The sequence below is a fragment of the Apium graveolens genome, chromosome 4, assembly GCF_009905375.1.
Source record: "Apium graveolens cultivar Ventura chromosome 4, ASM990537v1, whole genome shotgun sequence".
Taxonomy (NCBI): Eukaryota; Viridiplantae; Streptophyta; class Magnoliopsida; order Apiales; family Apiaceae; genus Apium; species Apium graveolens.
Window position 1 is genome coordinate 42,093,915 of NC_133650.1, and position 27,847 is coordinate 42,121,761.

The window sequence follows — 27,847 nt, forward strand, 5'->3', positions numbered from 1 at the left end:
GTAAGTTCACATCTATGATGCAGCGCTACAATGTGAATCATCGCATTGCTACTGCCTATCATCCGCAAACTAATGGTCAAGCTGAATTGACTAATAGAAAGATCAAGCGCATTATAGAGAAAGTTGTTTGTCCATCAAGGAAAGATTGGTCTTTGAAGCTCGATGAAGCTGTTTGGACTTATAGAACAACATACAAGACTCCACTTGGGATGTCCTAAGTTATTTATATCGGGGCAACAAGTTCTTCTATTCAACTCTCGTCTCCGACTTTTTCCTGGAAAGTTCAAATCAAGGTGGTCTGGACCATTTATCATCAAAACTGTGTTTCCACATGTATTGTATTTATTGTACAATACATGCATGTACATAAGAAGACTAAGTCACTCTGAAAACCCTAAGAATTAGTTATATGATAATCTTATTGTGTTTTGTATTTGTATTTCTTGAATCTGTAAAATTTTTAAGGGGATTAGAATGGAGGATTTTTCTATGAATAATCATCAAGCTAAGGAATAAAATCTGGAAGAAGATCAATCCTGATCATGCCTCGGAGAAAAGTGTAGAAACTTGGAATTGAATAATGTGTTCTTGGAAAAATGTTTTAAGTCATATATCCACAAGTCATCGATCAAAAAGTATTGAGATGTAGGTCAAGAAGTCAAAAATGACTTGTATAGAAGTCCAAAGAAATATCGACAAGCCAATCTGCTTGTAGAGAAGTGAAGATATCGACAAGTCAAAAAGTCCATGTAGAGAACTGAAGATATCTACAAGTCAAAATTTACTTGTAGAAAATTGGAGATATCGACAAGTCAAAAGCCTATGTAGAGAACTGGAGATATCTACAAGTCAATCTACTTATAGAGAATTGGAGATATCTACAAGTCAATCTACTTGTAGAGAACTGGAGATCTCGACAAGTCTTAGTACTTAAAGAGAAGTAGAGATATCGATAAGTCATTCTATATATCGACATGTGACGTCTCTATACAGTAAAATATATCTTGATAACAGTCTCAAAATTCAGAATATAGACAACTCAAAGATCCAAGATTACAGCAAATAAAAATTTCTATCATTGAATTGGAAAGCCTACAAATGTAGCTTGAAGAATGTAAGATTAAGGGTCAAGATTAACTGGCAAAAGAGGGTCTCAGACCTGTTAGATTGTATGAAGATTTGCGGCACTAATTATGGAAATAGACAAATAGACTTTAGAATATGGTTTGGTCCATTTTAGTGTAATTTTTTTTAAGTTGTGCATGTTGTTCTATAAAACATCTCACGGGTCATTTGTTTAGATGTAACAAAACAGATATAGAAATCTTGTATTCTCTTAAGAGAAGTAGTCGAGTTCTTATTATTCAAGAACACATATTTGTAGCACAACAAATTTGATTTAATATAAATCAAGTAAGTTTTGATAAATTACTTGTGTTTTTTTATTCAATAATTTATCACTACAAATTAATATCTAGTTGTTCAGTTCCAAAAGCCAAAAACACTATCTGATAATCAAGAAAATACATTCACCCCCTGTGTTGCACTCCATACTAACATTCGCCTTTAATAATATTAGAGAGATATATAGTATGGATATTTATGGTTTTAATAAAAAATTTGTTAATGCCATCAATACTTTTTATTCACTGTTGCTCATCATTTATGTTCATGTTATAGTTTCTTCTACGGATTTTTGCTCCTTTAGGAAAGGGGACCATAATCGTACATGAGTTTTTTCTAGACAAAATCGACATACAGATGATCTTTTAAAGCCTAATTGTAGCATGAACCCTAAGTGTGGAATGAACCATGAGCAGGCTAAGTTTAGTAAAATGGAACTTTTACTTCACCGAATTGCCCAGAATCTGGAAATACATGCATACTTAAAATGATAAGGTTTAGAAACATGATAACCTTAATATAGTTTGAAGTCTGTTGAAACAGGTCATGCATGATCATGTAATGCATCATGAATTAAGATACAACCATTTAGTATATCTAACAAACTATTATTCCACTCCACCTAGGAAAGAATATTAATAAGAAATTTAGGACATTCAACTTTAGAGTTCTCATTCATGAGAACTCATGTCGTGAATAATCTGGTCATATAACCGAACAATTTGCAATTGAACTGTAATGAACAAAAGGTTTGTAGCCTTATAAAAAGAGTTATGTTTGGATTTCCTCCATTGTATAATTTGATATCGATGAGAACTTTAGATTGGAGGGCACAATGTTGGGAGATCTTATCTTGTTATATTTCACCCTCAATAATGTATTCAAGCTATTATCAAAGTACTGCTTTAATCGGATAAGGTTGAACTATTCATATAATGACTACCATAGTAATTGTCAACGTTGCATGATAATTTGATACCCTAGTCACTTGTGAGTGATTGCCTGAGTAATGTTCACATCTAAATTTAACATATAAGATTCTGATATAGTAGTTTTGTACTTTTAAAGTACTTAATATAGTTTGAAAAACACTACATACATCGATCCTTTAGTATCTTAAAATGACATTATGAAAATTTCAACTAAAGCCAGATGGTGAGGAAAATGTAACCTCATTCATTGGAGAATTTATAATCATATTATATTGACTTAAAAAATACTACGACTTAAAAGCTCAAACATGATATAATGATTTGGAAGAACAAGAACCATGATTTGGAATTTGATAATGCGTAAACTAATAGTTTTCATTCAAGATTAAATATGTTTAAACACAAAGATCTAAAATTGATTATTGGTGTTTAATAAGCACAAATAGCACACAAAGAACAAATCAAGACCTCAATTAGAGCAGATAATTCAAGCTTTCAATTATATAATAACTTGCATCTGGTAACAATGATAGTGTCAGATTTTTGCTACTTAAATTGTACTTTTGTAATGTGTAATCGAGGTACTCTATTTATAATTTCAAGCATAGATTATATAATTAAGCAAATGAAGGCCTATAATTTGTTCTAGTGGGCTATATCAATCACTAAGCTATATTGGAATTGCACATAACAACATAAACGACTTGTAAACTAATAAAAAAATCCACAAAAAAATATATATCCAATCAACCCTAATAAAACACCCATTCCTCAAAACCCCTATTAAACTATGAAAACAAAAATAAAAAATGAACAAAAAACATAAAAAGAAATTTATAACGTACCATGGATAAGAGATTGATGGTAAGTAAGAAGGAGAGTCTCAAACGGAGAAAGTCTCTCAAGAGACTCTCAGGATGAATGGTTCTATTTAAGTGAGTTGGTTTTGTGTACTGTTTTTGGACGTGTGATTATATTTGAGTAGGTTTTGTTTTCTTATTATTTATATGTAATATTATTTATTTAGTTAACATAATTTATTATTTTAAATATTTAAAAATAGAGGATAACCAAACCAACCAAATATAATGATACCAAATTATACCCCATTTCGGTTAATATATTCTAGATATATAAGATATGTAGGCCATCTGCAAATCTTGGACACTCATTTTCTCTACTAAACACATGGTAAAACTCTCGTGAGACAGTTTCTGGGCACTCCCATAGCTGAGTACGAAGTACGAAGTACTCCGCCACCACGCTCGGAATCCTTGCAAATAAAGTCCAAACGCAGCCACAAACACCTCCCAGTTCTGACAGATTAGGCCTATTTAGCTTTTATGATAGACCCGCTTTCCGGCCTAAATCTCCGTGATTCTTCCGTTATTCCAGCAACATACTCAGCGAATGTTGTACCGAATTACTCTCAAAACAGGAACTAATAAATAAAATACCAATATCTATGAGTCGGAGATATAACTCGTTATTTTGGATATTAGACGAAAATGACCAATTTACAGTCCGTAGTCGATATAATTAGATGCAAGGTGAATGTCATACAGTGAACTCCAATTTCTAAAAGCGCTTGTGGTCGCTAAAATGCCATAGAAGGTGATTAACTTTATATGAAGGGTCTATCAAGGTATTTGTTAGATTTAATTAATTATATCAGTATTTAAACTATCCGAGTTTGCTATCAGTACTTGTGATATCATAGTTTGACAAAGGATGACGTCACCATCATTTGTCATCAGTATTTATTGATAAGTATTGTCATCAGCATTTGTTCATATCAGTATTTGTCAAGATGAAAATCAAGTGATGTCACAGGAGGATATATGTGCAAAATTATGTCGGTGTAGGAATTTACTTATTTATAGTAATCAATAGTTGGATATGTATTAGGATTCCTTAGTCATGTATACCATATCAACTAGATTGATTGTATAACTGTGTAGTATAGAAGCACATATTAGATTAACACTTTATGTGTCGATTATTGTTCTATAATTATGTATAATCTAGCATCTCTCAAGGATATATGTTAATCCTTTGAGAGAGTTTTGTAAACATCTTTTATTCATTATTATAAAGATTGTTCTTCATATTTGAGTTTCAATTCGATTTTTTTGTGAATACTGTATTCATCCCCCTCTACAATACACTTAAAGGCCTAACAATTGGTATCAGAGTTTGCTATTGATATATACACAGTTTAAGATCCAGAAAACAATCAACAATTGTAGACAAAGAAACTTACCAAATACAACCATCGCTAGTCATAAATCACATCAATAACAACATGAGCAGATATGAAGCCATTAGAGTTCCAATCTTGAAAGTTAATGAATATCCAATCAGAAAAGTTATGATGGCTATATGTATAGAGGCTACAAATCCTGAATATCTCAACAGGATTTATAATGGTCCACAAATTCCCAAAAAATTGATGTTGCAGATCCTGGTGTGGCTGAAAAAATGGTTGATAAAGAGAAGAAGGACTACACTGCTAAAGATCTAGCTTCTATCATAAAAGATGTTATTGTCAAACATCTTTTGCATAGCAGTTTGGATAGTGTTTTGTCCAATAAGGCATTGGATGTAAAATAGTAAAGGAGATATTGGAAACTTTGAAGGTTATGTGTCAAGGTATTACTGCTATCAAGAAAAACAGTAAAACTATACTCACACTGGAGTATGAGCAGTTTGACTCAAAAGCTGATGGGTCACTTACTAAAATCTATGATAGATTTCAGAAGTTGCTGAATGATGTGTCACTTGTCGATAAAGGATATGACCCAGAAGATCCAAATCCGAAGTTTCTTCTTTTACTTCCTGAAAAATGCTATTTGAAGGTCATGTCTATTAGAGACAATTATGATCTTAAAGATACGTCTCTGGATGATCTATGGAATGCTCAAGACTCATGAACTTTAGATGGATCAAAGGAGCAAGAGGTTAGGGTCAAGGACCAAACAAGTTGCACTCAGGGTTGAATAGAAACCAAGAGCAAAGTCTATGAGAAAGAGTCACTCAAAATAAAAGGTTATGATTGCAAAGTATGATACTGAGTCATCAAATACTAATGATAACTCAAACTATGATATCTCAATAGAATCTGAAAGTAATCATGGTGATGATTAGAAGATCTTACAGATGGTTGTTTTGATTGTGAAAAGCTTCAAGAAGATGGCTTATAAGGAATTCAAGAAAAGAAAGAGGTTTTCCAGAAGAGGCTCCAGTTCTTCAAACTTTGATAAAAAGAACTAGAAAAAAATATGATGAAAAGGAGTCCAAGTCTGGAAAGATTGACAAGTCCAAGATCAAGTGTTACAACTGTGATAGAGTTGGGCATTTTAAAGCTGACTTTAAAAATCGAAAAGCTGAAAAGAAGTTAGCCTTGATCAGAAAGAAGAAAAACTGAGATGATACATCAGAATCTGATGAGGGTGTAAACTATGCTCTCATGGAAAATGCTATAACGACTCATGTATTTTTGAATTATTTAAATATGTGATTATGGAATGTATTAATTAAATAAAATATGTGTCTTGGTTTTGGCAGCAGTGTGTTGATATATACTATTTGTCTGTGATTTACTGGTGTAAAGGATTGGAATGTGTAGTTAAACATTTAGTTATATTGTTCTGTTTTATTTTTAAAGGTGATTTTAGTACAGTTTTAAATTCATAAATATTTGGACTGTCTCTAAAATTAGTTTTATGGTTCTATAATTACAATAGTTATTTTTGGGGTTTTATAAAATTTAGAAATCAATATTTTATTAATTATTTATCTTTAAATGATTTTCTGATTGTGTTTATGAGTAAAAACCATCTTTAATTCTAGAATTATTTAAAAATCAAAAAATTCATATTTTACTAAGTTTATAATATTCTGAGAATTTTGAAATTATTTTGGAAATTTTCGGGATTAATTTCACCCGCGCGTTGTTTCGTTTAATTGATTAAAGCGGGTATAAATCGTGTTTCAGAAATTATTTTAAGAATTACAAAATTTATGTTTTTATAAACTCCCGGATATTTGTAATATTTCAAGACTATTTTCGTGATTTTATGGATTTATTAAAAGTGCAGCCCGGTTCGCTAATTTTTGACTGCGTGTATGTCGCGCGTTTCAGAAATGTTTTAAAAATTATGAGGATTTTATTTTATTAACGTTTAATTATTTCGGGAATTTCTCGGTGTATTTTTGAGTGCACCTCGATTCGTTAATTGAGGAAAACGAGTCAAAAATTCAATATCAAGATTACCAGAACACGTGTTTGATTTATACTGAATTGTAATACGCGTGGCAGCGATTGGAAATTTTTGTTGATAAAATTAAAAAACGCGATATCACCGCCTTCTCTCCCTGCTCAGTCCCGCAGGTCTCTCTCTCTTCCATGTCGATTATCTCTCTCCTCACTCCTCTCTCTCGTTTTACAAATTCACTCATTTCTTTTCTTTTCCCCTCTCCCTCCTTCTCCGTGCTTCTCTCGGATTCAGGTGAGTTTCGGCCGCCTCTTTTCTTTTTCTTTCGGCCGCCGTTGTTCCGGTTGTGGCTTCGATGTAATCCTGCGTTGCTGTATACGTACATCCCTGTGTGTATCATGTGCGTTATTGTGTGTGTTGCGTGTGTGTATTATTGTCCATGCTGTGTGGGTGTGAGTTATGTATGTGCGATTGTGATGTGAGTGGTGGCGCGTACGCGCGTGGCTGCTGTAGTGTTTTTTCAGTTGGTTGGTCGCCGTGTTATTGTCTTAGTTATTTGTTTATTAACTGGGAACTTTTATATATTTTTATGTAGGAAATTGATTGAATATATTCGTCATATAATAAAAATGATTTATGTGCGAGAAATTATAAAGGCTAATCGGTGGAATTCGCGTTGGAAACCCGAAGCAACGGGTAACCGCAAATTTTACCGCCGTCGGCGATGAGCCTCGGCGAGCCGACGGTGGACGGTGATGAATTTATTATGAGTCCTAATTTTTATAAAATAAATAAAATGAGTCATGTAATTAGTTTTGTATGGGAATGGTTGTGGAATTGTGAAAATTGGATTGTAGTTGGTTTGGATCTTGTTGTGATTAATTTGACGTCGATGATATGTCGACGGGTAGTCCGATAAACAAAGGGAACGCTGTCCCATTTCCGGGAAATCGAACTACAAAAATACGGGAGCTTATCCGAGGATTATCGGGACGTCGAGCGAATATAAGTAAATACATATACGTATGTTTTATGCAAAACCTGATTGTATGTTATAGTGAAACATTTTTCCAAAACCAATAACCCTAATTTCATACAATGACGAGTATACGTATTTTCTGAAAAGGAACACCGAATTGATTTTGAGGACGTGAACCCTAACTGATGCCTGTATTGCAATAATGTATGTATTACGAGTTGGGTTTAAATATCGTTGGGTAGAATTGGTATCGAGGATATGTCAAGCATACCTAGACGTCTAACATAGGGTGTTTCGACCCTGTAGGTTATAATCGGGAACCTGAAAGTGCACGATGGACTAGAGATGACCTAGTAGTCAGTCGACGAGCTCAATAGAGTTTCAACAGAAAAGCTTGAGTATCAAAGTCGAATCCAATGGGATCTAGTGATTGGACGTTAAAGCCCGAGCGACAGAGTCGGCTCAGAATTAATCAGTAATAGTTGTAAAGCCCTGTAAGGCAAGTACTTCTGAACTTTTCTTCAAGATATATTGCAAATATTTTTGAACTGTTTCATAACATGTCGCTAATATTCAAAATAAATTCTGTTTTAATATTGCAAGTGCTTTAAACTATTTAATCTTGAATCCTGATTTTCTTGATCTTGAGCCATAAGCCTTATTCTTTGTAAACCATCCTTTGTTGATTTTCAATTACCAAACCTCCAAAATATGATACTACTCCCCAAATGTATAACTACCAAACACATTAAACACTGGAACAAAATTATTTGAAAACACAGAAACGTTTATACTCCAACCATTCTTTATAACATCAAAGAACTATACCTTGAAAAATCATTATTTGTATAATACCTGATCCTTTACGGACTGAAAACAGTTTCTTATACATACCTTGATATACTCTTGTGATATCCATGAGTTTCCTTACATTTTATTCAAGTGTTTAATCATCATTGATTATGATCTTGTTGTATCGAATTATATTGTTTATCATATCGAACTGCTTTAGAATTGGATAGTTTTTTTATGTATGGACCAGATTCGTGGTCAGACCATATCAATGGTCAAGTTAGGCCAATGTGTGCCTTGGATCCAGTAGTTAGAGCAGTGCTGTGTGCTTTGCTCGGGGTTAGTGCGTGACTGATCAGCAGCCTAACCTTGGTTTTAAAAACTTAAAATGAATATCCAGTTCTATTGATTATTTAGCAATAAACTTGATTCCTCTGAATCATCTCGTTTGATCATTGATTAACCTCAATTATTGTCATTGTGACTTACTGAGCTAGTTAGCTCACTCTTGCGAATCTTTTTAAGTATTCTACAGTGAAGAAGGATACGGTTGATAGCGAGGTTTCCCAGTTCAATGTACGAGCTAGGATTCCAGATTGAGTTGGATCGAGCTAGCAGGAGCTTATGGCGGTAGTGAGATAGTAAGATTGTAAGAATAATTTTATTATCAATTGTAAGTTAAATTAGTTAGGATTTGGTACGTTGTAATAAAAGTTAAGGTTGTGGCTTGTTTTCATACTTTAACCTATTGCGATCCGTGGTTATGTAAAGCAGGGTCATTGCAAATAATATTTTTTATACAGGTTTATATATTTTGTATGTATTGTGGACCCCAAACTTCTGACCCGGGTTTGGAGGGCGCCACAGGTTGGTATCCGAGCTACAGGTTATAAGTCACTGAAACAAGCCTAGATTGTCGGGATTGGGTAGAGGGTTAGGATTAGGAAATAGAAAGATAAGACGTCGTGAGGTTGAGTGCGACTGAATAGTAGGTTTTCAGTACGATTCGTGTTGCGATTCGAAATTCATAGCTCACGATGGGATTTCTTGACAACGACAATGGTAGATCCGGATTTCCCTGTACCATCCGATCGTTTGGAGCTTTCCGTTCAAGGACCGTCATCTTCTCTCATATTTGATTTACACCTTGTTCCTCCATCAGTATTAACGGTACTACTTTCTGTTATGACAGTCGCATCTCTTCAAGCTATTCTACGCTATTCTACCACCTCTTGATATGAGACTACCTATTTAAGGACCTCCATCTGTTTATTTTTGTTTTACTGGACATTCGGTTGTGAGTGTATCTCTTTAGTTTACCCTGCATCATGTTCCATACCCTCGGTTTAAAACTTGTCCTATAAAGCAACAGTACCTACGAGGATGGATTCGGGAGTTACAGTAATTGGTGAGTACATGAGATATTAATAAAGGTGAGAAGAAGTTTAGAAAGAAGATTCTAGTGTTCCGGAGGATAGCTTTTACCAGATTAATAAAAGTCATTAGTGACCAGGCCACCCGTGATTAGTTGTGGAATGGATTAGATGAATTATGAAAAAGTTAGAGAGAAAAGTATAAATCTGGAATATTTATAGAATTAAATGATGGTGCTATGATAAATGTGATATATAAAGTAGTGATATGATGTGATTTGAGCAAATTTTGGTTCTATGGAATAGACTCGTTGACTATTGGATAGTCTGTTCCACTTAACGATTGCAAAGTTGATGATGGAAGTATTACCAGTATGGGAGCTTTGATGTGAAGCTACGGATAAGCTAACATGCAGTGATAACTGAAGTTTTCGTCGATTAAGGAAGGCAAATGGACCCAATAAAGGAGAAAAGGTAGACTGAGGTGAATGGACCTTTATGTGATTGTTTCTTTAATTTGGTACCTTGTTATAGGTCGGAAGGACAACAACCAACTCATATAGTAAGGACGACCAGAATTGTGATTTTTAAAATTTTTAGCAAGTTTTCGAAAAAGATTTTTTTTTTACAAAATTTCTAAAAGCCTTTTGGAATAAAACAAGTTTTAAACCTTGGTTGTCAAGTTACTACTTGAGTTTCTTGTTTGTTAAAAGACCCGGATTGCCTGGAAGGATATTTATTTCAGACTTAGTATTGTTAATTTAGAGAACCAAGTAATCCGTGATTATGAAGAAGCTGATTATTCCTAACGGTAAGGTGCGAATATGGTTTGACAAGAGTAATAACAGAATCTGCGTATGGAATAATCATTCATCCAACTGCAAAGACCATTATAGTTTAAAGAATTCATTGATTAACAGAAGCCTGGGTATGACCGGAGAAGATTGAGAAGATTTCCAGACTTTTCTAAAAAGAAGAATATTATTAATAAAAGGATCGTTATGTTGAATGATTCATGGTTATTCTAAATTGAAAAGAGGCAACTCGAGGTTATCTGGTAAGGACGCCATTATGATTAAATTGTTAAAGTATTATACGTGTAGGTGCGATGTTTAAGACGCAAGACGTGACAAGTAAGAATTTACCATAATGCTTAATTTGCGAAGGCATTTCAACGCACTTTCTAAAGTTGTTATATGGAACAATGGGAATATGATTGAACAAGCTCGAAAAATGAATACAAGTGAAATGTGGATGGTGACCAATGGTGTCGTTCTTGTCTTCAACAGCGTATATTCCTTTTTAATTCTTAAAAATATATGAACTTCTTTTCTTAATAAACTCCTTAGGATGATATCAAAAAGGAGGGTATTGCATTCCTTTCAAATTTAATTGTTTTCCTCAAGTTTTGCTTTCTGATTGGGACAAACAGTGTTATGGTAAGACACTTTGTCAGAATGACGAAGAGTCGGGTGGGACGCCACCTAATCATGTGTTGTATGCCATATGGTATGAAAGACTGGCCATCTAAAGTACCAATGTGGTTGTCTTATTCATATCCAAATCCTTGTTTCTTCTTTCTTTTCAACTCTAATTTTTGTTGAATTGTAAATCCTTCTAGTTGTTTCGTTGTACTGTCGTTCTTTGCAAGAGTTTCTCTAACAGAAATCAACGTATTATGGACCAAGCGAGCAAAGTTCCATCTACCTTTCATGCATGGAAAGCAAACAAGGGCATATGACGAGAATTGCAAATCACCAGCCCCAGTCAGGGATGCACTAAGAGTCAAGGGAATCTACTCCAATGAGGAATACGTCTCGAAGAACGAGAAATTGGGATTTTCCTGTGAAATATGTTATTCAGAATACGGATGTGGTGATGTAAATGATTATCGTGGATACTTTATGCGTTAAAGTATTGAAAGATGTGAGAGAACTTGATTGTTTAGTTCCCAAGGTTTTGTTGATAAGATGAATTACCCTGTTGAATTGATAAGATTGTGATTAAAGGACTAGCAAGTCAAGAACGTGTAGTCATTAAATAAGTGAGTACCAATGGTGGGATTGAGATTCCTGGCAATAAGTTTGTGAGGATTTGATATTATTTAAGAAAGGAGAATTTGACGTTACTCTATGGAATGGATTAATTATTTAAGCGTGATGCCTAGACAGATCGTCATGAGGGAAGATAGTTCTGAAGACGCCAAATGAGAATGTGACAAGGTTCAGAAGATGAAGGAAGGTAACGAATTTGTTAACGATGATTTAAGCCAAGAAGTTACGGTGATCAAAAGGTAAGCACCATGGTGATTATGAATAGAAGTCTGGAGTAAACAGAATTTGAAGGTTTTATAGTAATTAATGAATTTCAAGATATGTTTCCAAACGAATTACCAACATTTTCTCCAAATAGAGAAATTGAGTTCGTGATTGATTTAGCATCTAAAATGTAACAAGCATCCAAGGCCCTACACAGAATAGCGCTAGTCAAAATGAAGGAGTTAGCAAAGTAGAGGCAAGAAATGCTAGAAGAAGAAGTGATTAGATCTAGTGTACCCCATAAGGTGCACCGGTATTAAGTGTTAATAAGAAAGATGAAAGTGTGAGATTATGCGTCGACTAGCAAAAGCTCAACAAGTTTACTATCAAGAGCAAGTATATGTTACCTCGACCCAATAATTTGTTTGATCAAACGAAAGAAGCAAAGTACTTTTATAAGATAGATTTAAGACTTGGTATTTCATCAATTGAAGATTGAACCTATTGATATATCAAAGATAATTTTCAGAACTAAGTACTGCTCTCGTATTATCATTTGGATTAACCAATATACCAGTAATATTTGAACCGGATGGACAGAACCTTTAAGGAATATCTGGATAAGCTATAGTCGTGATACTTAAAGTCAACGGAGGACCATACAAAGCATTTAATGATAACTGGGAAGTTAGAGAAGAAAGAAGTTGTATGAAATATAGCTCTGAGCATAAATAGTCAATGTGGAGAAGATCAAAAGAGATTCAGCAGAAATTAAAGTTACTATGAATGAAAAGAGACAAGAAACACCAACAAAAGTAAGAAGTTTTATCATGGGCCAGTTACTATCGGAAATTTGTGCAAGATTTCTTGAAAGTTGCAATATCTTGGACGAAGCTAACCAGAAGAATTAACTATAGAATTCTAGAAGTTAGAATTGGAAGTTAAAGTTCATAATTCAAAAGGAACAAGGATGGATAGTATGACCTTTCAGTTGAAGTTTTGAAGGGAAAGATAAAATGTCAAGAGAAGATAATGGATCATGATGTTAGTAGATGGTAAAAGGAAATTTATGCGCCCAGAAGCACGAGTACAATATTCCCAGGTTTTCTTCCAGCACTTAGATTCTACAGGTAAAAGAATTAAGAAATGAGATTCTACCGGGAATTCACGAGATAAAGTATTTAATTTATAGAAGAAATGCCAATATATACGGAAATATAAAGAAAAATAGTGATAACCAAGTATAAGAAGGAAATCTCAAAATGGAATAGGAAGTGTTGGACATGTCAAAGAATTAAGGCGAAATATGGAAGGCCTAGTTCATAATTCAGCCCCAGGGAGTGGTTTTACAAGAAGCGAATCGTGAAGCGTACCAGTGATGTTAAGGGAAAATAAGGAATAAAAGTATAAGAGTATGTACTGATTATCGGGAGTTTAACGAAACAACGAATAAGAAGAAGTGAGACCCTATAAAGAAATGATTACTTACGAGACCTAATTCAAGAAGCATGTTATATCTCGGGGATTAACTTAAGATCCGACCTGAGAACATATCAGAGATTACGATTAAAGTGAGTTAAGAGTATTGCAATCTCTGGTGATATCAGGTGAAATAACAATTGTATCAGGTAACTATAAAGAATTAAGGATCATGGTGTATAAGGAGTACTTAGATAAGCCAACTGAATTTATTGATAACATCCTCAGCTACTCAAAGAATAAGAAAGTCTGCATGGAATGCCCAAGGATTTTTCTCCAAAGATCAGAAGGAAAGCAACTATACATTGAGTCTTCAAGAATGAAATTTTGACCAAGGTTAACAAAAGTTTCTGAACTAATTCATTAACAACTACCTAAGCAAAGCCGTATAATAACAAATGCCTTATGCCGACAGAAAGGATTAGATGTAATTAAGACCACTGAGGAGTTAATAAACGAATTGGAAAGAGTGGAATCTGAAGTTCAAATACTTAAAGGTGATAATACGTGAATATATGAGATTACTTTTCAGCCTTAACTGATGGAAAAGAGTAAGAGATGTTTAAATGTTTGGAAACCAAGTTGAAAACAAGCACCGCCTATCATTCTTAAACGGAGAGTCAAAGTACGGAAGTGATTGAGGAAATGTAAGATATGTTGAGAGGTTGAGTTTTAAGGAAACACTGGAATGATCATTTATCAGCGATGTCAGCTTTGGAATACCACTTTACCAAGCTTCATGTGAACGCAAGTGTAGGTCCCTATTTTATTAAGATAAAGTGGGAGAAAGAAAGTTGTCAAATTCTAAGTTAATTCAGCACACCAAGAGCGTAGTAATATTGATTGAAGCAGCTCGGAGTAGACAAAGAAAGAAGGCTAAATGGTATCGAGAAAGAATATGAGTATAGAAATAGGACCAGTAGTGTTAGTACAAGTTTTATCTTGAAAGAGACGGGATAAGTTTGAGTAGAAGGGACAGGTTAAGTCCTAAAATTAATGAATCATTCGAGGTATTGATAAATATAGGTAAAGTTGTTCATGAGTTGATGTGACTGTCACAACAGTGTGTACATATAATGTGTTTTTCCTATCAATGTTAAAGCAATAAGTATTTGATTTGAATTAAGCGATTGGTTATGAGCCAATGGGCTCTTGTCTAAGTTTATTCTGCATATAGTGATCGATCCAAATTCTTGATCGTTAAAGGCGAGTTCTTGGAAATGAAAGTATATCCATAGTAAGTACGTTTGAAACCCTCGAGTAGAAGAGTCTACTTGGGAACTAGAGTCAGATATGCTTGACAAATATCCTCACTCGTTTAGTTAGACTAGATTCTGAGGACAGAATCTTTTTAAGGGGGGAATGATATAACGACTCGTGTATTTTTGAATTATTTAAATATGTGATTATGGAATGTATTAATTAAATAAAATATGTGTCTTGGTTTTGGCAGTAGTGTGTTGATATATACTAATTGTCTGTGATTTACTGGTGTAAAGGATTGGAATGTGTAGTTAAACATTTAGTTATATTGTTTTGTTTTATTTTTAAAGGTGATTTTAGTACATTTTTAAATCCGTAAATATTTGGACTGTCTCTAAAATTAGTTTTATAGTTCTATAATTACAATAGTAATTTTTGGGGTTTTATAAAATTTAGAAATCAATATTTTATTAATTATTTATCTTTAAATAATTTTCTGATTGTGTTTATGTGTAAAATCCATATTTAATTCCAGAATTATTCAAAAATCAAAAAATTCATATTTTATTAAGTTTATAATATTCCGAGAATTTTGAAATTATTTTGGAAATTTTTGGGATTAATTTTACCCGCGCGTTGTTTCTTTTAATTGATAAAAGCGGGTATAAATTGTGTTTCAGAAATTATTTTAAAAATTACAAAATTAATGTTTTTATAAACTCCGGGATATTTGAAACATTTCAAGACTATTTTCGTGATTTTATGAATTTGTTTAAAGTGCAGCTCGGTTCGCTAATTTTTGACTGCGTGTATGTCGCGCGTTTCAGAAATGTTTTAAAAAATTATGAGGATTTTATTTTATTAACTTTTAATTATTTCGGGAATTTTAAAAGAATTTCGGGAATTTTTCGGTGTATTTTTGAGTGCACCTCGATTCGTTAATTGAGGAAAACGAGTCAGAAATTCAGTCTCAAGATTACCAAAACACGTGTTTGATTTATACTGAATTATAATACATGTGGCAGCGATTGGAAATTTTTGTTAATAAAAATAAAAAATGCGGTATCACCGCCTTCTCTTCCTGCTCAGTCTCGCTGGTCTCTCTCTCTTCCATCTCGATTATCTCTCTCCTCACTCCTCTCTCAATCTCATCTCTCTCATTCTACAAATTCACTCATTTCTTTTCTTTTCCCCTCTCCCTCCTTTTCTGTGCTTCTCTCGGATTCAGGTGAGCTTCGGCCGCCTCTTTTCTTTTTCTTCCGGCCGCCGTTGTTCCGGTTGTGGCTTCGATGTACTCCTGCGTTGCTGTATACGTACATCCCTGTGTGTATCATGTGCGTTATTGTGTGTATTGCGTGTGTGTATTACTGTGCATGTTGTGTGGGTGTGAGTTATGTATGTGCGATTGTGATGTGAGTGGTGGCGCGTACGCGCGTGGCTACTGCAGTGTTGTTTCAGTTGGTTGGTCGCCGTGTTATTGTCTTAGTTATTCGTTTATTAACTGGGAACTTTTATATATTTTTATGCAGGAAATTGATTGAATATATTCTTGATATTATAAAAATGATTTCTGTGTGGGAAATTATAAAAGCTAATCGCTGGAATTCGCATTGGAAAACCGAAGCAATGGGTACCCGCGAATTTTACCGCCGTCGGCGATGAGCCTCGGCGAGCCGACGATGGACGATGATGAATTTATCCCGAGTCCTAATTTTTATAAAATAAATAAAATGAGTCATGTAATTAGTTTCGTATGGAAATGGTTGTGGAATTGTGAAAATTGGATTGTAGTTGGTTTGGATCTTGTTGTGATTAATTTGACGTCGATGATGTGTCGACGGGTAGTCCGATAAACAAAGGGAACGCTGTCCCATTTCCAGGAAATCGAACTACAAAAATACGGGAGCGTAATCGAGGATTATCAGGACGTCAAGCGAGTATAAGTAAATACATATACGTATGTTTTATGCAAAACCTGATTGTATGTTATAGTGAAACGTTTTGCCAAAACCAATAACCCTAATTCATACAATGACGAGTATACGTATTTTTTGAAAAGGAACACCGAATTGATTTTGAGGACGTGAACCCTAACTGATGTCTGTATTGCAATAATGTATGTGTTACGAGTCGGGTTTAAATATCATTGGGTAGAATTGGTATCGAGGATATGTCAAGCATATCTAGACGTCTAACATAGGGTGTTTCGACCCTGTAGGTTATAATCGGGAACCTGAAAGTGCACGATGGACTAGAGATGACCTAGTAGTCAGTCGACGAGCTCAATAGAGTTTCAACAGAAAAGCTTGAGTATCAAAGTCGAATCCAATGGGATCTAGTGATTGGACATTAAAGCGTGAGCGACAGAGTCGGCTCAGAATTAATCAGTAATAGTTGTAAAGCCTTGTAAGGCAAGTACTTCTGAACTTTTCTTCAAGATATATTGCAAATATTTTCGAACTGTTTCATAACATGTCGCTAATATTCAAAATAACTCCTGTTTTAATATTGCAAGTGCTTTAAACTATTTAATCTTGAACCCTGATTTTCTTGATCTTGAGCCATAAGCCTTATTCTTTGTAAACCATCCTTTGTTGATTTTCAATTACCAAACCTCCCAAATATGATACTACTCCCCAAATGTATAACTACCAAACACCAAACACTGGAACAAAATTGTTTGAAAAACAGAAACTTTAATACTCCAACCATTCTTTATAACATCAAAGAACTATACCTTGAAAAATCATTATTTGTCTAATACCTGATCCTTTACGGACTGAAAACCGTTTCTTATACATACCCTGATATACCCTTGTGATATCCATGAGTTTCCTTACGTTTTATTCAAGTATTTAATCATCATTGATTATGATCTTGTTGTATCGAATTATATTATTTATCATATTGAACAGCTTTAGAATTGGATAGTTTTTTTATGTATGAACCAGATTCGTGGTCAGACCATATCAATGGTCAAGTTAGGCCAATGTGTGCCTTGGATCCAGTAGTTAGAGCAGTGTTGTGTGCTTTGCTCGGGGTTAGTGCATGACTGATCAGCAGCCTAACCTTGGTTTTAAAAACTTAAAATGAATATGCAGTTCTAATGATTATTTAGGAATAAATTTGATTCCTCTGAATCATCTCGTTTGATCATTGATTAACCTCAATTATTGTCATTGTGACTTGCTGAGCTAGTTAGCTCACTCTTGCAAATCTTTTTATGTATTCTACAGTTAAGAAGGATACAGTTGATAGCAAGGTTTCCAAGTTTAATGTACGAGCTAGGATTTCATATTGAGTTGGATTGAGCTAGCAGGAGCTTATGATGGTAGTGAGATAGTAAGATTGTAAGAATAATTTTATTATCAGTTGTAAGTTAAATTAGTTGGTATTTGGTACGTTGTAATAAAAGTTAAGGTTGTGGCTTGTTTTCATACTTTAACCTGTTGCGATCCGTGGTTATGTAAAGCAGGGTCATTGCAAATAATATTTTTTATACAGGTTTATATATTGTGTCTGTGTTGTGGACCCCAAACTTCTGACCCGGGTTTGGAGGGCGCCACAAATGTTGATAGTGAAACTGAGGCTCCTAAAATTAAGGTACCTCAAACAACTCTAGCCTTTGAACTGATGATATATGTGAGTTAAGATTATTTCTTAAAATACTACATGTTAGCTATAAAGATCAAACTCTTACAAATTCTAGGATCAGAATTGAAAATTCTGACTTAAAGAAAAGAAATGATCACCTTGAAGCTTAGTTGGTTTTTATGCAAGAAATTTAAAAAGATATAGATAATGTTGTCTATGTTAAAGATAAATTATTAGAAAAGCATGCTTATCTTGAGAAGCAATTAGCCAAAGAAAAAGAGGTAATTAAATTTTGGACTAATTCAGGAAAAACAACTCACAGTATAATTGAAAGTGGCTATTGGGGATCAGGATTAGGTTATGCAGATAAACCTAGTACTAAAGATTTTAAAGATAATATATATGAAGATATCAAACCATTAAATACTGATAGAAAGGATAAAAAAGAACAAGTCTAAGTTAACACATGTTAAGTTTAACTTAAATACCGATGGACTCAAATCAGTAAATGAGAAGGGTTCTACATCAACATCTAAGTCAAACTTAAATACATATATTCGTGAATAAATTAAGGCCAAGTCGGTAAATATTGGTTTAATGACTCAGAAATAGATTAAGCATTAACTGAAGGAGATTAAAATGAAAAACAAAGAAAAATAGCCTAGGAAAAATAAAAATGGTAAAGTAGGTGTTAATAAGGAGAACATGTATCAACCTATTCCTAATGCACCTAGCAAGGATCGTTTAAACTATGATAATACTAATCATCTTGTTGTTGCTTGCAGGAAGAATAAAGGAATAAATAATGTTCCCCCTAAATTAGAGTTTAAGAATAGAATAGTTAGATATAGACCACATCATTCTTGTTTTCATTATGACATTACATGGCATTCTATTTACATATTTAAAGAGTATCACAGTTTGTATTATAATTATTATGAACTAAAACCCTCTTTGAAAAAAAGAAAAACCATTTCTGCATGTGTATTTCCTGATATTAAGAATGTTAACATAAACTGAGACATGAAGACTTATGCTGCAAATGTTAATAAACTTAATAAAGACAAAGGATCCAAGCAAGTCCAAATCCTTCAAAAATTATAACTAATGGCTTATCTGATTGTAGGACAACATAAAAATACCCTAGTCTTGGACAGTGGATGCTCAGGACATATGACTAGAAATAAAGCCTTGCTACTTGATTTTAAGAATAAGGTTGGCCCAAGTGTTTCTCACGGAGATGGAAACTTAGGAAAATTTTTGAGATATGGAAATATTAAATTTGGGAAGGTTATCATTGAAAATGTAGCTCTAGTTGCAGGATTCAAGCATAATCTGATGAGTGTGAGTCAAATATGTGATGAGCATTGTGAAATTGCCAGACATGGTCACTTATATGAAGCTAGGGTTTCCACAAACACTGATGGCTCTGTAATATATATGTTAAGTAGAAAAACTGTGAAAAATAACTGGAACTTGCATAGAAGACTTTCTCACTTAAAATTTAACAACATCAATAAACTTGTGAAGAAAGATCTTGTAAGAGGATTGCCCAATGCAGTTTTTACTCTTGATTGTAATAACCCGAATTTTTGGGACTTTGAAAAACATTTCGATGAATAGTAACCCTGACCATCGGAGAAAACTTAATACTATACCTTTAGGTGAGATATTACAAGCAGAAACGGCGAATCAAGAGATCATTCCTGTTAATAAAATACATCCCGGATGCGAGTTAGGAGTAGAAGGGAAAGTCTTTGAGGTTGACTTGATCCCATTTATGTTAGGGGAATTCGATGTGATCCTAGGAATGGACTAATTATCCAGTAATGGAGCGCAGATAGATTGTGAGAAAAAGAAAATAAAAATAAGAGTACAAGATGGAAAAAAGATAGTGTTTAAACATCGACGGCAGACCTAGAAGTTTCTAACCATGGTCCAGACCAAGAGGTTGTTAAAGAAAGGTAATGAAGCCTATTTGGCCTATGTGATGGATATTAAGAAGGAAGTCCCGGACATAAATGACATACCCGTATTGAATGAATTCGAGGATGTTTTTCCGAAGGACTTACCAGGGTTACCACCTGATAGAGAGATAGAATTTGCTATAGAATTAGCACCAAGAACGGCACCAGTATCTAAGGCCTCTATAGGTTAGCCCCAGTTGAGATGAAGGAGCTAGCTTCTCAACTACAAGAATTACTAGATAAAGGGATGATAAGACCAAGTGTGTCACCATGGGGTGCACCAGTGCTGTTTGTAAAGAATAAGGATGGTAGCATGAGGCTATGCATAAACTATCGGGAGTTGAACAAATTGACCATCAAGAATGGGTACCCTCTCCCTAGGATTGACGACCAATTTGACCAACTTAAAGGTGTTGTGCACTTTTCCAAGATAGACTTGAGGATAGGATATCATCAGTTGAAAATCAAGACTGAAGATATACCAAAGACTACCTTTCGCACTAGGTATGGACATTATGATTTCATAGTCATGTCATTCGAATTAACAATGCACCCGCAGCCTTTATAGATTTGATGAACAGAGTGTTCAAAAAGTACATAGACAGAAGCGTCATAGTTTTCATAGATGATATTCTAATATACTCAAAGTTAGAGAAAGAATATACGAAACATTTGAGGATATTCTTCGAGATCTTGAGGAATGAGAAGTTGTATGTCAGGTTCTTAAAGTGTGAGTTTTGGTTAAGGGAGGTCCGGTTCTTAAAATATGTGGTAAGTTGAGAAGGAGTTCTAGTCGACCCTGCCAAGATAGAGGTGGTATCCAATTAGGAAAGACTGACTACCCCAACCGAGGTTAGGAGTTTTATGTGCTTAACGGGATATTACCTGAAATTGTGCAAGACTTTGCCAAGATAGCCGGCCCACTGACAAGGCTTACCCATAAGACAGAAAAGTTTGTATGGATGGAGAAATATGAGGCAAGTTTTCAGGAATTGAATAAGAGACCGGTGTCAACACCAGTGCTTGCTCTACCCGATGGAAAGAGCGAGTTTATGATATACAGCGATGCTTCGCACAAAGGGTTAGAGTGTGTGCTCATGCAGCACAGAAAAGTGATTGTGTATGCCTCTCGACAGTTGAAGGAATACGAAATAAGGTACCCTACCCATGACCTAGAACTAGAAGCCATAGTATTTGCCCTGAAAATATGGAGGCACTACCTGTATGGAAAAAATTGCAAGATTTACATAGACCATAAAAGCCTCGATTGTATTTTCACCTAGAAGGAATTGAACATGAGACAGAGAAGATGGCTAGAGCTAATTAAGGACTATTATTGTGAAATCCTGTACCACCCGGGGAAAGCCAATGTGGTGGTTGACGCCCTCAGTAGGAAAGAGAGACTTAAAATGATAATGACGTCTGAGGAGTTGGTTAAGGAATTTGAAAAGATGGAAATCGAAGTAAGGATAACCGATGAGGAATCCGAAGGTCATTTGAAATCAGGTTATTACTGGAACTAGCTGAGAAAATACGAGTGTGTCAGGAAAAGAAAATGAGTGAAGAAAGAGAGACATTGACCGGTGAATAGGTTAGATGTGAGAAGGATGAGAGAGGGATCATGAGGCATGCATCCCGAATTTGGGTTCCGAATGTGCAAGAACTGAATGACAAGTTGTTGGACGAAGGACACAGCTCTAGGTATTTCATCCATCCAGGAAGTACGAAGATGTACGGTGACCTAAAGGAATATTATTTGTGGCATAACATGAAGAGAGATGTAGCAGAGTGGGTAAGAAAGTGCTTGACTCGTCAGAGGGTAAAGGCTGAACATCAATGACCGAGTGGACTAATGCGGCCCCTAAAAATTCTGGAATGGAAATGGGAGCATATAGCCATGGATTTTGTGACAGGCCTACCAAGGACTAAAATAAATCACGATGTCATATGGGTCAACATAGATAGACTGACCAAGTCCGCGCACTTCCTGTAAATTAACAAAAGGTACACCGTAGACTAGCTTGTGGATATTTACCTGAAAGAGATCGTAATAAGGCACAGAGTTCTCGTTGCTATAGTGTCAGGTAGGGATCCAAGGTTTAACTCCCAATTTTTGGAGAAGCTTTGAAGAATGTGTAGGCACCAGCCTGAACATGAGTACAGCTTACCACCCCCAAACGGATGGGCAAAGTGAAAGGACCATTCATCCCATAGAGGATATGTTAAGGGTCTGTGCCATTGACTTTAAGGGAGGTTGGAATGACCACTTACCCCCGATCGAGTTTGCCTACAACAATTGCTATCACTCTAGCATAGGAATGCCCCCATATGAAGCTCTTTACGCAAGAAGATGCCGTTCTCCCTGATGTTGGTATGAAGTTGGAGAACAAAAGATTCTAGGGCCTGAGTTGGTCCAGCAAACCCGAGAAATGGTGGGATTCATCACGACGAGGCTGGTAGCGGCTCAAGATAAATAAAAGAAGTATGTTGACCAGACCAGGAAAGATAGAGAGTATGAAGTGGGAGATTCAATATTGTTGAAGTTATCTCCGTGGAAAGGAGTGATGAGATTCGGAAAGAAAGGGAAACTAAGTCCCAGATTCATTGGACGCTTTGAAATCCTGAGAAGGATAGGACCTCTAGCGTATGAACTCGCCTTGCCTCCTAACTTGCAACAAGTGCACAATGTATTCCATGTGTCAATGTTAAGGAAGTACCATGCTGATGCACAACACGTGATAGAATACGAACAGGTAGACTTGCAACCGGACCTGACCTACATTTAGCAACCGGTGAGAGTGATGGACCAGAAGGAACAAGTGCTGAGGAACAAGACTATCAAGCTGGTCAGAATCTTGTGGAGAAATAAGAATATCAAAGAGTCAGCTTGGGAACTAGAGGACGAGATGAAGGAAAGATATCCCCACCTGTTTTCTATTTGATTCCGGGACAGAATCCTTTTAAGAGGGGAAGACTGTAATAACCCAAATTTTTAGGACTTTGTAAAATATTCGATGAATAGTAACCTGACGATCGGGGAAAACTTTTTAGCCCACACTATGTTGTGCATGGAAAATTTACTTTCCGAATCGATATTGCGATTACACATATCGAATGAGTGTATGTAAAAGCCATTAGTTTTTGAAGAAAATCAACTTCGTAAAATGACCTAATCTTACGAAGCATCAAGGAATAAAAGGATCACGTTACAATCACGAATGTAGAATTTTACAAACTAAATTCCAAGTATAAGATTACTAAGCATAAAGGACTTTTAAGAAAAGGATTTACCCCACGAATCGTTTACGAAGATTTATCACGATAATGAATAAGCGACCAAACAAATACGTAAGCGAATAAATAAATGTATTGAGCCCATGAAACTTCCCATGCAAGCCATGGAAACTAAGTAGTATGAAATGTAACCAAGGATTGGTAATCAAATAGTGATAATCCAAGGAGCATAGTGACTTAGTAGAATGAATAGTAAGCAAGCATGTAGTTATGGTACTTGGCTAGGTTTCTAGCTTTGACAAAGGACCATGCTAGTAGATATGATCAAAGATATGCATATCTAGATTATATACAACAAATAAACCAATAATTATCCAAGAAGCAACCAAGCAAGCAAAAAAAATTTATCTCCTTCTTCCCCACCAAGCTCCATTCGGCTTTTTACAAAAAAAGAAACATAAATTCAAATCTCAAGATCAAGACATGAATAAATGATACAAATAATTCCTAAGATTCCTCATCATCAAACTAAGGTAAGATAAATCTTTCATAGCATTTCCTTAAGGTTTTGATGGTTAAATAAAGTGGTGAAAGTGATGATGAATAGTGTCAAATAGTGACTTTTCTTGATTTCTTGAATTTCTTAGAAATATCTAGATTTCTTAAGCACACCAAAGCCTCAACAATCATCATCCATCAAGAAGAGAACCTCCCAAACTACGAAGAAAGGTATAAACCTTCATCCAAACTTTGTTTAAGCTTTAAGTTTCAAGAAAAGTAAGGATCTTGGATGTAAACCTAGTTTTGATGATTATTTTGTTGATTTCTTGAATAGTAAGTTAGTTATATGCTAAGTTTGATGTTGTAACCTCAAGAACTTGATGTTCTTGAGATGATTAAGTAGTTAAATATTGGTATGATTATTTATTAGTAATTAGTAGTTTAGAGCAAAAACGAAACTCAGATCGTAAACGTAACGATGATAAAATGAACGAATCATGATAAAATGAATGATTCTTGACAAAAATATAGAAAGTGTAAACTGTTTGGAATTGATAATGATAGATTTTGTTGTATGGATTAGTTAGGCACTTGAATCTCTTGATTTCTATTTACGTTTCAAAAATTAGGTTCGTTTCAGTGAAAATGAATTACGCGATAAAAACTGCTACGAATTACGAACTTTGGAAGTATAAATGATCGACTTAAAATTATTCAAAAATTATGAAAATTTTACAGAGAGTAAGAAATGGAGTATACTAACTTTAATAAAAAAATTCAAGGGTAAATATGGATTTTCAATTGTACAAAAATATCAGAGCCGAGATCGCGTGAGTAGAAATCCTTAAGAATCGCGAGATGAGACGGGTAGTAAATACAAACGAGAATAATGGACATAAAGGATCATGAAAATAAAATGAAGTTAATTACTACTCATACTTTATTAAAATGACGAGATTAAAGTGGGTCCTAGAAATTGATTATAAGCATTACATATTTACCAAATGGCGATAAATATGATTAGAATCTAACAGAATGATAATGTTCTTGATCATAGATTTTCGGACAAACTCGAGAGCACTCTCCACCTCAAAGGACCCAGGAAAGTTTACGAACCCGACTCCATATACTGTTGTGTTGTGAAGATTCTTTTACTATATTTCATATAAATGTCATGTTTTCCATGATAATAAATTCGAGTTTTTACATATCGATAATAATTGAGTTCACGATGAGTATATCGTAGAATATTTTAACGCTATCGTATAGCATGATGTATAAGTTATAAGACCGAGAGTCGGTCAGCTTTTATAAAGTATAAACCCGAGTATCATCTCGGAGATGTTTTGGATAATTAAAGGTCTATAATTATTTTATTTCAAGGGACTCGATGTCCTCTTGCGAAGTATTAATTACCTCGAATTTATTAAAATGATTTCCAAAGATCGTATTTCCACAAATTTATATAATTACTAGAATAAAGAATATTATTTCAGATATTCCTTTAAGAAGGAAGAAGTATTCTCCAACGTTTATATTATTTTAAAACTAATTATTTTATAATTATTAAAGATCTAATAATTTACTTAAACGCAAATTAGTTGAGGAATATTATTTTAAATATTCTTTTAAAATTAGATTTTTTAAGGTTAATTATTTATTGATTATTATTTAATTAATAAATACTCCCTCTGTCCTACCCAATTCTTTACACTTTTCTTTTTGGATGTCCCATCCAATTATTTACATTTTAAAATTTACCAAAAATAGTCAATGGGTCCCACCACTTTCCCACTTTTCCTTCCTTTTCACACTACTTTTACTCCACTATCTCCCTTTTATATATTAAAAATCAATGGGTTCCACTACTTCACCCACTATCCTTTCTCTTTTTCACTATTTTATTCATATTTTTTAACCTCCGTGCCCAAACTAAACGTAAAGAATTGGCCGGGACAGAGGGAGTATTTATTGAACGACTTGATACGATTTAAAAGTTATAAAACCTATTTTTAAATATATTCTGAATTCCAGAAAATCATTCTAATACTTTCGGGTCATCGAAAAAGATTATTTTGATATATTTTAAATATTTTGACTATAGTGTCAAATAAAACTCCCCCTTGATTTATCGGTTGACAACGGTCCACTCATATTATCTTAGTACTTCCTTCGAAAATTCTCGGAAGTACATATACATACATATAACATGAGTTTTGCATCTCAACAAGAAAAATGCTTGGGGAACTCGAGGAGTTTGAGTTTTTGGGATATGATGGGATTCTTAAAGGATAAAGGAGGTATAGAGATCCAGTGCTTCATGTACCAGGGAGACTACTAATTAAATTTCCGCATGAGAAGGTACCATGTGTACTGAAGGACATGCGAAGTATGCAAAATATATCCAGAAGAAAGGGGAAGCATATAAAGCATGAATGTGGCTAGGGTGACAACCGCGAGTAAGAAAATCGTCCTTCTACATGCAGAGAATAATAATAACATTTTTTTATATGACTAATCATCGTATAGTAGGCTTCGTGAATGTCTTATTCTTCCAATTGGAATTGAGATGCGATACCGTAACCCAAGCCTAGGTGTTGGGTTTACCATTAAGATATTTGCAGACTAATAAGTCAATCAAAGAATTATTTTGAAAAAAGGTGTGTATCACCAAGAAAAATTACTTTAATTAAACTTACATCCATATATGGATTCAGATATAAATTCTTGTATAGTCTTTTTATACTATAAATTATTATGTTGGGCATTATAGCTCACACTTGCTTTCTTAAAATAACACAACACAACAGTGAACCAAGATGCTGGTCAGAAAGCTCACAACCTGGAAGTGAGTAGGAAATGGTCAGCTTTTCCGTAGATTATTTGATGCAGTGCCACAGGTAGACCGTATGAGGTGGATTGATTTTCAGTTGTTTTAATTCCGGCTTATATATAAGTATGACTTATGTAAGGTGGTAATGAAGAAACATATATTTGGCTGCCGGTCTAACCTTAAATAAAGTTACACCCGTGTTAAGGCATAATTACTTTTGGTATTAATAACTATCACCTTGCAGATTAATAACTCTAGTAATGTATTGTTTGTTTCCAAGATAATAAACTATAAGTGTGTATGTTTGTTGATAATTACGGGGTTGTAGATGTGTGAGTATATATAATATTGTGCAAAGATCAGTGTTTAAACATGATTCAAGATGGCGTGGCCTCATAAATCCCCAACCCCGGATTTGGGGGCGTTACATTGATGGTCTTTGTGATTTATGCAAGAAGGCTAATCTAAGGAAATCATCATTCTAGAGTAAGACTAAATCCTCAATTTTTGAACCATTTCACTTATTATTTATTGATCTTTTTAGTCTAGTTAATGTAATGTCAATAGCCAAGAAGAGATATGTAAAAACCCGAATTTATGACCTCGATAAAAGACCTTTATAAATAGTAATCTTGCGGTTTAATAAAAACTTTTGCAACCACACCATATACGAGTTTTTTATTTAGGTTTCCGAGTTGATATTATGATTATACGTGACAGATGAGTGTATGTAAAAGTCGTTAGTTTTCGGAGAAAAGCAATATTTCAAAACGACCCTATTTCACGAGCTATCGAGGAATACGAGAATTGCACTACGGCCAAAGATTTAAAATCCTAAGAATAAAAACCAAGTACAAGATTAGAAAAGATAAGGGTTACGATTAAAGGATTTACCCTGCGAATCACTTACGAGGATTGATTGATATTATGAGGAAACGATTGAGTAATTACGTAAGTGAATGAATAAACGAACCAAGGTCATGCAAATACAATGTAAACTAATTAGCAATAAATTATCCAATCTAGTTAATTAAATTAAAAGCTAAGTAAAAGACAACATTCCTTAAAATAAGGATTCATG